A 14,486-nucleotide genomic window follows, 5' to 3' on the forward strand; every position below is an offset into this window, starting at 1 on the left:
GGCACTATTCACAATAGCAAAGACTTGGAATCAACCCAAATGTCCATCAGTGACAGACTGAATTAAGAAAATGTGGCACATATACATCATAGAATACTATGCAGCCATAAAAAAGGATGAGTTCGTGTCCTTTGTAGGGACATTGATGCAGCCAGAAACCATCATTCTCAGCAAACTATTGCAAGAACAGAAAACCAAATACTGCATATTCTCTCTCATAGGTGGGATTTGAACAATGAGATCTCTTGGATATAGGAAGGAGAGCATCACACACCGGGTCCTATTGTGAAGAGTGGGGGGGGGAAGGATAGCATTAGGTGACATAACTAATGTAAATGACGAGTTAATGGGTGCAGCACACCAACATGGCACATGTATACATATGTAAACAAACCTGCACATTGTGTACATGTACCTTAGAACTTAAGGTATAATAATCATAAAAAAATGGTAGCATCAGTATTAGCAGAATAAGGTAGGAATGTAAAGACAGAAGTAGGGTTCAAGGAACATTTATTGTAACACATTGTTTCTCCCCTTAAGGTGTGTTACTACTCTCAATTATTGGGCTAGTTCAAGACAACTGTACTTTGAAAGGGTTTTGAGGATATTGCAGCATTTTGTAGGATACTATTCAAAGGTCTTAAAGGTAAAGTGTTCTCTTCTACTTGCCTCCAAAGTGAGGTAAATACTATGTTGACAGACCCCAAGGAAATACTTGATTAAAGAAATCTTGTGATGTTTAAAAAATGTAAGAATGTGATTTAAAAACATTCCAAATAAGGACTACTACTCTTTCAAAACCAGACACAGTCTGATTGTAATTTGCTTGTTGGGTGTGAATTAGTCTAGGTCAACATTTGATGTTATTCGTCATATTCTTTGATAAATTAAACAGGGATGATTTTTAATAGCAAAAATGTATATACCAGGATGCCTGTCAGAGAGGGGTGCAAGGGCAGGAGTGTTGACTGTCAGATAAGTCTGTGTAGTTAGTTACTGGGAAAATGTTGGAGAATTATGCCTGCAGTGTACCATCTTGGTGCATCTACAAACTTCTCGAGAAATGGATGATGCAGAAATGGTGGGATTTCGAGGAACCTCACTGGTCTTTTTACTCTGTGACTTTTATAAAATTATGGGCCTGAAAGGGACCGGGGCCTGAGACTGGCCAGATTAGTTTTCAAATTTGGTCGGTGAATTGTTAAAACTTTGTTGGAAATTCTTGATACAAATGACAAAAGGAATTGATTAGCCATCAGACATTAAATTCTGAGAGGAGCCTTATGTTTTTATTTCCTCACATATCCATAGTATTAATATTTTTGCTTTTGGTATACCCATATGAAGCTAGAGCATATTATCAAAATACAGAAAAAGTTATTCTTAAACCACAGCTGCAGTAACATTAGTCCCACTGAAAACAACCACTTGTCATTATCTAGGGGCAGGACCATTTTTGAAAATCTGAATGGGTATCCATAATAAAATATTTAATTAAACAAATTTCTAGAGAGAGAAACCAGATGTTATGATTTAAAATGGATAAGAGTAAAGTTATTCTCTGACTAGAGGAGACTTGCTTTTGAAAGATGCAATAAAATTACATTTGATGTACAAATAGTTTTGAGAAGATTTAAAATCAGATATGAAGAATATAAATAACATTAAATTCAGTTTTATATTAATCTTGTTTTACATCCAGAGATAGCAGAGGTGTAAGCTGTTCCATGTTAGGTGAAAGGGTTTTCCAGTGTTTTATTTTTCTATTTAATATAAACTATCCAACACACATTTTTGGATATGGGAAAAATGGAGTACATACACAATAATAGCAGTCTTTGTAATATTTGTTTCTTTTCAAAGGAAAGGTCCACATTGCATTCAACAAAAGCTTTCTGCTTAGCCAACATTTGGTCAGATTTTTGTGGACAAGATTTTCCTGGCGTGAGACTATTAACACTGAAATTATAGTAATTTATTAGAATTTGATTCTATGAGACACATATGACTATATCCCAATGCTAACTTTATTTCCATCATCTTGTTGTTTGCCAATTATGAATCATTTTAGTTTACAAAGGATGAATAGAATTCTGCCTAGAAATAGTTGGATGGCTACATCAAATGGTTCTGTATTTTTAGAACCATTATGACATGACTTTGGAAGACAATTTTCTTGCCTTACTCTGGGTAACTGGACTAATGCTCACTGAAAGAACAAACTATGATATTTACATAATATAACGATATATTCGTTATGCAAAGGGAACTAGTAGAAATGTCAATGGTAAAATTATCTTCTGCTATTTTTCAGTGACATTCAAAATAATTAACTTTGGCTTTATCTTAAAGTACAAACTTTACACTCTGAATTAGGAGAATTTCAAATTGTTTAATTTTTCCCCTCCAAATATACGGGCAAATAAATATATCATATCTATTAGATTTAAGCCATCAATGAAATCTGCAGTAATTTCATTTAAAAGGCCAGGTTTTGTTTGTTTTCTTGTTTATCCATTCACATTTGACTTGTTCCCATTTTTCCCTACTATGAATAATGTTACTGTTAATATTAGATTGTGCTGATGGTTGTAGAACTCTGTACATTGACTAAACATCATTGAATTGCACACTTAAAATGGATAAATTTAATGGTATATAAATAAGAGATCAATGAAGCTTTTCAAAAAATGTCCAGTTTTAAGTATAGCTAAATTATACAGCTCTAGCTGAGAACTTATGAGATGTTAAGAAGGTTCTCTTGCCCCCAGAACAGTGTATCTTGCTCATTTACCTTGATCAGAATCTTACCTTTCACCATCAGAGACTTATTATTTGGGTTATAAATTTGACTGTACTTAAAATGCCACTGGGAGGAATAACATATGAAGGCTGATCACTTTGTTGTGGGAGGCACAAATTAATGATTTGCCAATGAATTAAAAATATATAGTTGGATGTAGTTCAGGAAATACCTTTGCAGGGTATTGACTGGAATCAAACATAAACAAGATGGAATAAAGTGTTGCTTGGGGAATTTCTCAGAAAGAGAAGATGTAGATTGCCTATCACTGAGGAGGTCCTGAGAAAGCAGAAAGACACTGGAAGCCCTGGGAAGGGTGCATTAAGCTTATGGAGAAAAGATTCAAGTATGATGGTGATAGCTTAATATATATTTACCAAAGTGCTTATATACAGGTATTACAGTGCTTACATATATAGGTGCTTATTAAAAATATAAAAGGCTCACAATGAAGCACTTGGTGTTGTCGGCCTAGTGGTGATGGTCAGCACCAAAGAGATGCAAACTGCTTAGAGTAGCATTGTGGTGAAAGCTAGCTCTTGGGTGATCTTAGAAAAAGAGGGTATGGAATGTCTCAATGCAAAGAATATCATGGTTCATTTTAAAGTTTTGTGCTACATGTTTGAATTCCTAAGGCTTTCCTTTGATTGGAGATGGGATTAATACTCCAAAAAAGTAATTATTGTAACTGTGTAATGAATTATGTTCCAAATAATAGTGTTTCTGATTCTATCTGGCAGTGCTTATTGTGTTTTTTGTTTGTTTGCTTTTTTTTTTTTTTTTTGTGGCCAAAATTTCAGCTTAGGCCAATTTTTTTACTGATAAAGTTACCTTCTCATGGCTACTTGTTTTGTAATAATAGACTATTTGCTCTCAGCAGAAAGACAGCGATCTCTAAATACTGATCCGCAAGGCTAAAGGCACTAGGCAACTGTTTCTCATCTTTTATATTCAATATCTCCAGATTTTGGTGAATAATTCTAAAACATGCATGAGAGATTGTGGTAGGTTTTTGAAAAGTCACTTTTATGCAAGCTTCCTCATTATTATTTCATCTTAGCTAAATGAGGATAGGGCCAGTCAATGAGTTATTCATTTAATGCAGGGAAGTAATTTCACTCGACTCTCCGGACTCCTGCAGAGTTCCAGAGATTTTTACCAAAATATTTTTGTAGATTTCTATTTTTTTAAGTTAAAAATATGGAAGACCTAAATGAAATGGATAGGTCTCTTTCAAGAGACAAAAATAAAATTCAATTTTATCACTCAGCATGCAACATTTTCTTCTGTGTTTCAAATTATGTTGTGAAAGTAGATCTCCATGTCTTTTTAATACAGAAAATTAGTGTTGTACATTGAAAAAGATTATACAGTAGAAGAGTTCAACCTTCTGTTATTATGCTTTAATATAAAAAAATCAGAGTTCTATTAGTAATACGTTTTTTCATTTATTTTATAAGGAAAGCAACATTTAAGCTAATTTTTCTCATTGACTATGCAGGAAGGAGAAATGCACATAGGAGAAATTATATAACAGCCTTTTTGGTCTCATGAACCTAAATAACTTTTTGCAAAGGAGGCTTTCCGGACAACTCTAAAGCCTAAGTGTGACTTACGAAAATATTTATACAGGGCCTGATAGGAACCCTATTGGAAACAGTGGCATTCCAGGAAGAAGCCTCATACGGATACCAATTTTCTTTAAAGAAAATTTCCAGTAAAACACAAATCATTGTATTTTATATATAATAAATTAAAAGGTTTTTATCTTTTTGCATTTGATGATAGATAATATTCAATAAATATATTATGTCAGTTTGTTGGTGCTAGAACATTTAATAAGTTGCTATGTCCATATGTATCTAGATGGTGCTTTCAAGTCCACATTATCATAATCTACCAACAGAAAGACAAGTATGATACCTGTAACTACAATTTTTAAAATGAAACTGACTTTCCATAATTTTTAAAGGCAAAAGCAGTTCAGGTGTTAGTTCATGAAAATGAAAGGTTAAAGCAGTAGGGTTTTTATATAGATAGTTTTACTAATAGCTAACATTTTTGAACCTTTGTTATATGATAGGCACGGTGGTAAATATTTTGTATTTATTTTCAGAGGGAATCCTAACAATGACTTTGAGATAGATAAAACTTTGAGAGGAACACCTCTTTTTATAGAGATGGGGCAATAAACAAAAAATATTCTCCAAAACACACAGTGTGGCAGACACTGAGATTGCCTGCCCAATATTTATTTCTGCCACCAGAACACCTAGTGCAGTGATGTACACAGCTTCATGTGATGGATCATTATTGGTCTAAACCATGGGTCACAAAACTTTCTATAATAGATAAGATAGTAAATATTTTAGATTTTGTAGACCAGGAGGTTTATCATGCAGTTATTCAATTTTGCTGATTTAGCGTGAAAAAACTCATAGATAAAAAAATCTGTAGAAAGATGTATGTGGCTGTGTTCAAACAAAACTTTATTTGCAAAAACAGAGAACAGGCAGCATTTCACCCATGGGATGTAATTTGCTAACTACTGGTCTAAAGCAGTCATGGCCATCCTGTTTCTCAATTTTTCAGCATCTTGTGGTGTGATCTTGAGATACTGCTCAGATGAATGCAACTTAACTAGAAATCTGCTGGGAGGGTGTTTGGACCTATGGCATTGCCTGTCTCCATTTTCTTATTTTGTGCTTTAAATGCTTTGCTGGAGAAAAAGCTGTCATTTGTGACCATGAAGCAACAAAGTCGTGTGGTAACGGAATGGAAGATGGAAGAACAAAAAACCAGGGAACTCAAGTTACCTATGTCTGCAGAGTTGAGAAGCTGGGTCGTTGCCTGTAACTGCCTATTTCTGGACCCATTATTTTAAGAGAAAAATAAACTATGTTGCCTAAAACATTTTGTATTTTTTGTTTGTTTGTTTGGTTTTTGAGATGGAGTCTCACTCTATTGCTCATGCTGGAGTGCAGTGCTATGAATTTGGCTCACTGCATCTTCTGCCTTCTGGGTTTAAGTGATTCTCCTGCCTCGGCCTCCAAAGTGACTGAGACTACAGCCACATACCACCATGCCTGGCCAATTTGTTTTGTATTTTTAGTGGAGCTGGTGTTTCACCATGTTGGCTAGGCTGGTCTTGAACTCCTGACCTCAAGTGATCCACCCGCTTCAGCATCTCAAAGTGCTGGGATTACAGGCGTAAGCCACCGTGGCTGGCCAACACTTCGGTTTTCTTGTTGTAAATTGCCTAATAAGATAATTCTAATATATTTCTCTAGAAATTTAAATATAAATGCATAACCTTATAAGGCTAAATTATTTACTGTAATTTTGAATAATGCAATTTTTGTATTAAAAATATAATGATCTACATTCAGAGCATATTTGAACCTACAATGTCTAATTTTAGAAATAGTGAATTTATCCTTTAGTACAAATTACTTTTTTATAGACCTCAACCTTTTCTGGGAAGTCATTTCAGTCTCCTTTCTCATGTTTTCCCTTACTAGTGATTCTCAAACTGAAGAAAGTATGGAAAATATTAAAAGCTTGTTGTACCTTCAAATCCCTAAATCCCATTTCAAAATTTTCTGATATAGCAGGGTTGTAAATAAGTTTACCTTTCAACTAATTATTCCAGGTGAATATAAAACAGATTGCCTTGAAAAAATAAACACTGGTCCAGAGTCTAGACTAATTTGACTGGGTAATCAGGGTGGTAACTTTTATGAATTGATAATGTAACAGAAATCATTTCTATAAGACTACTCTCTTATTTCCTGCCAAAAACCAATTATTTATCTTACTGTACTAGCTAATAAGTGAAATTTCTGTTTTGTTGACTGGTAATTTGATTCAGTGGGATGTGTGATTCTGTTTCGTTTTTGGCTGAATAGCATTGCGTGGCACCCAGTAGATTAGTCAAAGGACAGCCATGGATAGGTGCAAGCATATGGGTGTGTGTTCCTGGCTTTGATCAGGAAGGCTGTATGGGTGATGCCCAGTACTTTGAGAATATGGGTGCACAATAAGTATTTGTTGAACAGATTGTGATAAAATTGTCTGAAATACAGATTTTACCAACATTTGCATCTAAATTTCTTACGGTTGTAAGAAGAAAGACATTTAGCATGAATAGCACTCTATGAGATCCAGACATACACTGAGGTGCTTATGAGACACAGGAGCCTTCAAAATTTGACTGGAGCCAGAAGCTCTAGGTTCAGATTTTGGCTCTACCACTGAGTGGCCTTGAATGGGTTAATTAACTTCTCTGTATCCCCGTTTTTTTTAACCTGTACAATGAGAATGCTTCTTATTTTCTTCATAGGGCTGTTGTGAGGATTAAATGAATTAATATGTTTAAAACAATTAAAATAATTTATAATATACTCTTATTACATGACAACTACCACATTTACCAAAAGTTTGAATTTGAATGCCTTAGATGGAAAAGGCATTGTCTAGTTTGCATAGTTTCTACCACTCTTTTTTAGTTGCCTCTGTACCTTTCATATATTTATATTAACTGTCTTGCCACTGAAGACTAACATTTGGGAAATTTGCTCATAACTTATTATTATGCTATAATTAATTTTCAAAATATAATGGAAAAAGTTGATTGACCTGCACACAGAAAGGGAGTCAATGGCAGTAAGGAATAAGATAAAATATCCAAGATTCAGAGTACAAGTAGCCCATGGATTATTAATTAGCTAAGTCCCACCTAAATTTCAACAGAGGAAGTAAAAGGCCAAAATGTTAACCAGGGTTCCAGTTTCTAGAGTCTTATATACTTCCAGTATAACTTTTCAGCTCCTCTCTCTAGCACACAGCAATTAGTTCAGTCAAACTGGGCACTTTGCTGTTTCTGACATTGGTATCTTTTCTCATAAATATTCTTCCTACAATGCTCCTTATGCTCCTTGCTATTCTCCTCAATGACCCTGTCAGAATAACGCTTCCTCCTCTACTAAAATCTATGGCCTGGACCTGTAGATATAAGTGTTCCTTACTGCTTCCTACTATAAAATAACATAGTACACTGAAAAGAACATGGGCTTTCAAGATTGAAAGAACAAAGTTAGTGTTATCTTATGTTTGTTGGATGACCCATGAAACTTAGTTTCCTCATGTATAATGGAGAAAATACTACCCACCTCTCAGAGTTGTAGTAAGCTTTGGAGACAATCTGTAGTACTAGAAAGAGGCTCTTTTCCCTAGAGACCCTGGTTTTGCTGCAATTCTTCAGTCACAGCTCAGGTTGATCAAGGCACTACGAAGGCATGAGTCAGCAAAATGAAACACAGGAGCCTTCAAAATTTGACTTGTTCCAGTACTTGCTTTAGTCTTACACTACAGTGTTGGTTTGAGGTAGGACACTTATAGATTACATGGGAATCTGTAGTTCTCAAAAAAAAAAAAAAAATGAAATTCAGTGAGTTGCATTAAACGTATTTCTTAAATGTCCTTCAGAATGACTCTTCTGTGGTCTCCTTCCAAGCAGACGTCTTGGCAGGGCAAGGAGTGTGGCCTGAGCTACAAATGACTTTTAATACATTCCTTTCTGTCTCATCTTTTTCTGTATTGGATTACCCTAAAATGAAGTTACCAGTAGGCAATGGAGGAAGTGACAAGACCAACACACTGTGGTTGCTGAGGGTTTGGCCTTTAATTCCTGCTTCCCTCACCAGCAAGAGCTATACTTAACATCTAGTCTTAACTTTATGTGTATATCATGAAGAACAATGCTGGTAACACAATAAGTGTGCAATAGTTACATCCAGTTATGATGTCATTCTTATCTCCTGAAGGAATGTCTAGCATAATGCCTTGAATGTAGCAGGGACTTATCATATTTGTTAACCAAATAAAAATCTTGTAAGGGCTTGGGAATAAAAAAAGGGACGGATTATGTGAAGGGCAGAAGATACAATTGGAGAGAAGGGAGAGAAACAAGTAGATGGAAAGGTGAATTTCACTGATTTATTAAAATTTTGATGCAAAATATACCTTGACTTTATGTGTTCGGCCTCAAAGAAGCTGAGAACAAATATATTTTATGTTTTATCATGGTAGGACAATGGTTGTTGTGGTCATTATCTGTGCCACCCTTCATTCAGAGCATTTAATTATCTGTTGAGAATTGCATTTTGAACATCTGTGCCAGGTGCGGAATACAAAACATGAGCAAAACCAGACAAGATCTTCACCTTCATGAAGCCTATAATCTCCTGGGAGAGTTAGATAGTAATTAAATAACCACATGCATAAATTCAAAATTAGTATTAATCTAAGTGCTAGAAGGAATTACGTATTATTCTGTAACAGTGTGAAAATAAGGCCTGACATTATGTGGGACTAACACTGGTTCCCTATGAAAATAATATTTAGAATGATATGTGAAGAATGACTATTTCTGTTAAAGGTAGAAGAAGATGGAGTAGGGTAGAGAACACTTTCTGTTGAAGTTCAAGAGCTTTCTATGGGAGCATGCCACATTTGAGAAATGTGAAATAATCTTAATGTGGCTGGACCAGTAAGAAGTGAGATATGAGACTGGAAGCTGGGATTCCTCAGGGCCTTGTAGATTTGAATTCTTTCAGAGATCTATGGAAAACCATAAAAATGTTATGCCTGGGGTGGCCTAATTTGTGCATGGAAAAGAATTACTCCAACTGTAGCACAGATCAAAAGCTGCCAAGGATGGAGGTGGCTAGATCAGGTTGATTATTTGTTGTAGTTCTGGTGAGAGGTGAAAGTAGCTTGGTGAAGAGAGAAATAAATGACTTTAAGAGATCTTAGGAAGTAAAATTGAGAGGAATTAGTGATGGATAAGATATAGATGAGAGAGGGGGACGTGTAACGGATAGCTTGTGCATCTGCTGCTGTACACTGAGGAAGCCAACACTGGACAGGAGGCAAGTTTGGGAAAGATCAAGAGTAAATCTGGAAGGCAATTGATTATACTGGAAAGCTATATTATGTTGGCTTGCCAAATACCTTTCGTTTTTTCTTTTATTTTTTGCAGCAGGAGAAAGGAAAACATTTATTTGCAGGGCACCAAAGAAGGAGGATCAGGCAGCTAAGACTTAAATCCCAATTTCCCAGATGGCTTACAGGTAAGGGTTTTTAAGGGCAGAAAGGCAGAGGTTACAGGCAAAGTCAGAAATCAATACATGGAGACTATACATTGGTTTGACCTAAAAAGGCAAGGCATCTCAAAGTGGGGGTGGATCCAAATATATATATTTTTTATTATTATTATATTTTAAGTTCTAGGGTACATGTGCACAAAGTGCAGGTTTGTTACACATGTATACATGTGCCATGTTGGTGTGCTGCACCCATTAACTCGTCATTTACATTAGGTATATCTCCTAATGCTATTCCTCCCCCCTCCCCCTTCCCCACAATAGGCCCCGGTGTGTGATGTTCCCCTTCCTGTGTCCAAATGATCTCATTGTTCAATTCCCACCTATGAGTGAGAACATGCGGTGTTTGGTTTTCTGTTCTTGCTGAGAATGATGGTTTCCAGCTGCATCCATGTCCTTACAAAGGACACAAACTCATCCTTTTTTATGGCTGCATAGTATTCCATGGTGCATATGTGCCACATTTTCTTAATTCAGTCTGTCACTGATGGACATTTGGGTTGATTCCAAGTCTTTGCTATTGTGAACAGTGCTGCAATAAACATATGTGTACATGTGTCTTTATAGTAGCATGATTTATAATCCTTTGGATATATACCCAGTAATGGGATGGCTGGGTCAAACAGAGAGCCAAATCATGAATGAACTCCCATTCACAAGAGCTTCAAAGAGAACAAAATACCTAGGAATCCAACTTACGAGGGATGTAAAGGACCTCTTCAAGGAGAACTACAAACCGCTGCTCAGTGAAATAAAAGAGGACACAAACAAATTGAAGAACATAGCATGCTCATATATTGGAAGAATCAATATTGTGAAAATGGCCATACTGCCCAAGGTAATTTATAGATTCAATGTTATTCCCATTAAGCTACCAATGACTTTCTTCACAGAATTGGAAAAAACTGCTTTAAAGTTCATATGGAACCAAAAAAGACACCACATTGCCAAGACAATCTTAAGCCAAAAGAACAAAGCTAGAGGCATCATGCTACCTGACTTCAAACTATTCTACAAGGCTACAGTAACCAAAACAGTATGTTACTGGTACCAAATCAGAGATACAGACCAATGGAACAGAACAGAGCCCTCAGAAATAATACCACACATCTACAGCCATCTGATCTTTGACAAACCTGACAAAAACAAGAAATGGGGAAAGGATTCCCTATTTAATAAATGGTGCTGGGAAAATTGGCTAGCCATAAGTAGAAAGCTGAAATGGGATCCTTTTCTTACTCCTTACACAAAAATTAATTCAACAAGGATTAGAGACTTAAATGTTAGACCTAAAACCATAAAAACCCTAGAAGAAAACCTAGGTAATACCATTCAGGTCATAGGCTTGCCAAATACCTTTCTTATCATACACGAATTCTTTAGGGATAATTGAAGAGATACTTCTCTAATGTCCCAAAAAAGCCATGGCAAAAGTTATTGTGTACTACCTTCAAGTATTCCATCTCTGCCTTAAGCAAGGGTAGCATACCTAAAAAGTATAGAGGAGTGGGTATTAATATATCACAGAATGGAATTATGAACCCCAAGTCTATTTTTGGCGTTGATCACCATTTTAAACAAATGATGAGAAAAATCATCATAACCACACTATCTTGGCATATTATTTTTGTTTTTTAGATTTTTGAAAAGATTTTATGTGCTTATTAACAATCATGTTTTTCTATAGTTGTAATCAAATTGTACATTGCATTTTGAGGAACAGTGCAGAATAAAAGAAAAGAGAATACTTTGGTGAGAGATAAACATGATGAAATTTCCTGCACCATTTCTTTCTAGCTGTGTGATCTTAGCTAATCCTTAACTCATTATCCCTATACTCCTTCACCCGGGAAATGAGATGAGAGAATGGATACTTGTCATCTTCATTCATTGTTGTGTACTTCATTCATTGTTGTGGTCATTATTAAATAAAGTAATATTTTGTAGAAAATATTTAATGTCTGGCACATAGTAGATACTCAACAAATGTTACAGTTTTCCTTTTATTTTAAGTTCAGAGGTACAAGTACAGGTTTGTTACATAGGTAATCTTGTGTGTCATGGAGGTTTGTTGTACTAAATATTTCCTTTTCATTTTTCTTTGCAGCCTGACTTTTTCACATAGTATTATATTGTAAACATCTGAGCTTGTGTTTATTTTCTTCAACCACTTTTCTACTGTAGATACTATTTTTCCAGGTTTTGTCAATAATAGATAATATTACATTAGTGGAGACATTTTGAGCTTTTTTAAAGATTAAATATCCAATGTTATGCTTACAATGGGCAAAAATTATACTGACGTGTGTTTTTTGGATATAAGATACTTGTATTGCTGTAGAGAGTTACTGATACATAAATGCACCATATCAATACTTTACACTTGTATAACATGCTTCACATGGCTGTGTGTTCCCTGGAAACAGTAATAGCACCATGATGAAGGTACTTCTGGAATCATCCTATACGGGTGAAAAAAGATCTCATTTTCCTCACTAATGTTTGACTTTGAGCAATTAGTTAACCACTATTAGTGTCCATTTTCTTATCTCTAAAAATGGGAGTAGTAATAGTACCTTTCCTTAGTATTTCTGTGATAAGTAAATCACAACAAATACATACTTACTTAATTCAATAGAAATACAAATTATGAATGGACTGACTTAATACAATAGAAATACCAGACTTGATACAATAAAAGTTTGTTTCCCTCAGATATAATAGTCTAGACTCAGAAAGGTGCCTGAAATAGGCTGGTGGCTTTGCCCTATGGAATCATCTAGGAATCCATGTTTCTTCTATATTATTAACCTGCTATTTCATGGGATTTTGTCCTAGTCTGCCTGGTCAGCGCTTGCAAGTACCATGGAAAGGGTATGGAAGAATGAAGTAAGAGTGGAGGATTGTCAGCTTTCTTTTTATGGATGGGACTCCAAAGTCAAACGCAATATTCATATACACAGTCGAGAATTTACCTTATTTTGTTAAGCCTAATATGTCATCCATTGTAAGACAAAAACACTATTTTATATGTTTATTACAAATAAACTATGACTCAATGATTTATTATTCCTAGTATATTTTACTTTATATTTGTATAAAGAGATCTTAGATCTACTCATGTTTTTTTTAATTAAAATACTGAGTTTATTTCACATGTATATTTTTGTCTCCCCACAATTTCCATGTCTACTACTACATTTCCACTACTACTATGTCCTGTTATAACATTCTATACATATTTAAAACCAAGCAAAGGACAGAGATCCATCTTTACAAACTAAATAGACATTTTGGACAACATATTCTTGGCAATGGAACCTGAAGAACATTTATCAAACACAGTAGGGGAATATAAAGGACAGCCAGATATCAACTGTTAAATAAAAGAAATAAGATGAAAATTTTTGCCAAACTGTTTAAATTATATTCTTAAAGCGACTTCCTCCACTGCCAGAGATCTTGAATAGCCTACTGCTAGTCAGTCATCCAAAAGCAATTCTTCACATAATCAATGAACTTGACTTCCACTTTGGGAAGAGAACCATCTTTCTCTACACTTGCATGCATTTTTGTCTTCGTATTTTTTGTAAATGCATATCCTTTGGGCATATTAGGAGCTTTTTTCCTGTTTTTTGAAGATTCTTAACCTTTTGATCTTAGTGTTGACGATTCTGAATCTTTTCTATTCTGCTTTGATTTTTGTGCACATTTGGCTGGCACATCTCATGTAGATTTCTTCAATGGAACTTTTTCTTCAGTTTCCTCATCATCAAAGTCATCATCATTTTCATCAGCAGTAAGTTTTACTTTATCCTGTGGAAGCTTGCTCCCACCTCCAGGGGCAGATTGCCTGCCAGACATGCCTAAGAGTTTTATATCCTCCTATTTTTCATTTTCTGACTCTGCATCTTTCTACCCAGCTGCGAAGTGCTGTCTACTAGTATGCACTGGTTCTGGCTCTGAACCACGCTTCAACTCTAAGACCACAGGTGGTGTTATTTCAAAGCCTCAATGGAAACCATTGGCTATACAGACATTTTCGAAGTCACTGGTGCTACTTTAATTGGACTGCCTTCATAATTAATTGCCTCTGCCTCAACAATGTGTAATTCATCCTTTGCACGAGCCCCTAAACTCAACATTCTTAAGGATAACTGGGGCTCATTAACCACATCAAAGTGATCATCTTTGTTGGCCGTTAGTTCAGAATTGAAAAGATAGTTTAGAGTCTCAAGGCGCTCATGTCTATGTCCATCGAATCTTCCATAGTTGGTGGCACACACATAGGTGGGAGAGAAGGCAGACAGAGATAAAAGACTACTGCTCCAGAAAACAGCCACACAGGATAGAATCACAAGAAGGAAGATAGTTTTAAAGATACCACATATCACTTCGGGCACTCATAAACAGAAAAATAAAAGACCAATAAATTAATTAAGATATTAGTAAAGCTTCTCTGAATTCAGATTAGTGAATCGCTATTTGGTTCAGAATTGTTGATGTTCATGTTA

At 35.3% G+C, this 14,486-nt stretch overlaps 1 pseudogene; it reads right to left on the reverse strand.

Annotated features, from left to right (window-relative positions):
• Positions 1-13,404: 13,404 nt before the first annotated feature.
• Positions 13,405-14,242, reverse strand: LOC105523877 (annotated as a pseudogene).
• Between the last annotated feature and the right edge of the window lie 244 nt (positions 14,243-14,486).

The sequence above is a fragment of the Colobus angolensis genome, unplaced genomic scaffold (genome assembly GCF_000951035.1).
Source record: "Colobus angolensis palliatus isolate OR3802 unplaced genomic scaffold, Cang.pa_1.0 Scaffold48, whole genome shotgun sequence".
Taxonomy (NCBI): Eukaryota; Metazoa; Chordata; class Mammalia; order Primates; family Cercopithecidae; genus Colobus; species Colobus angolensis.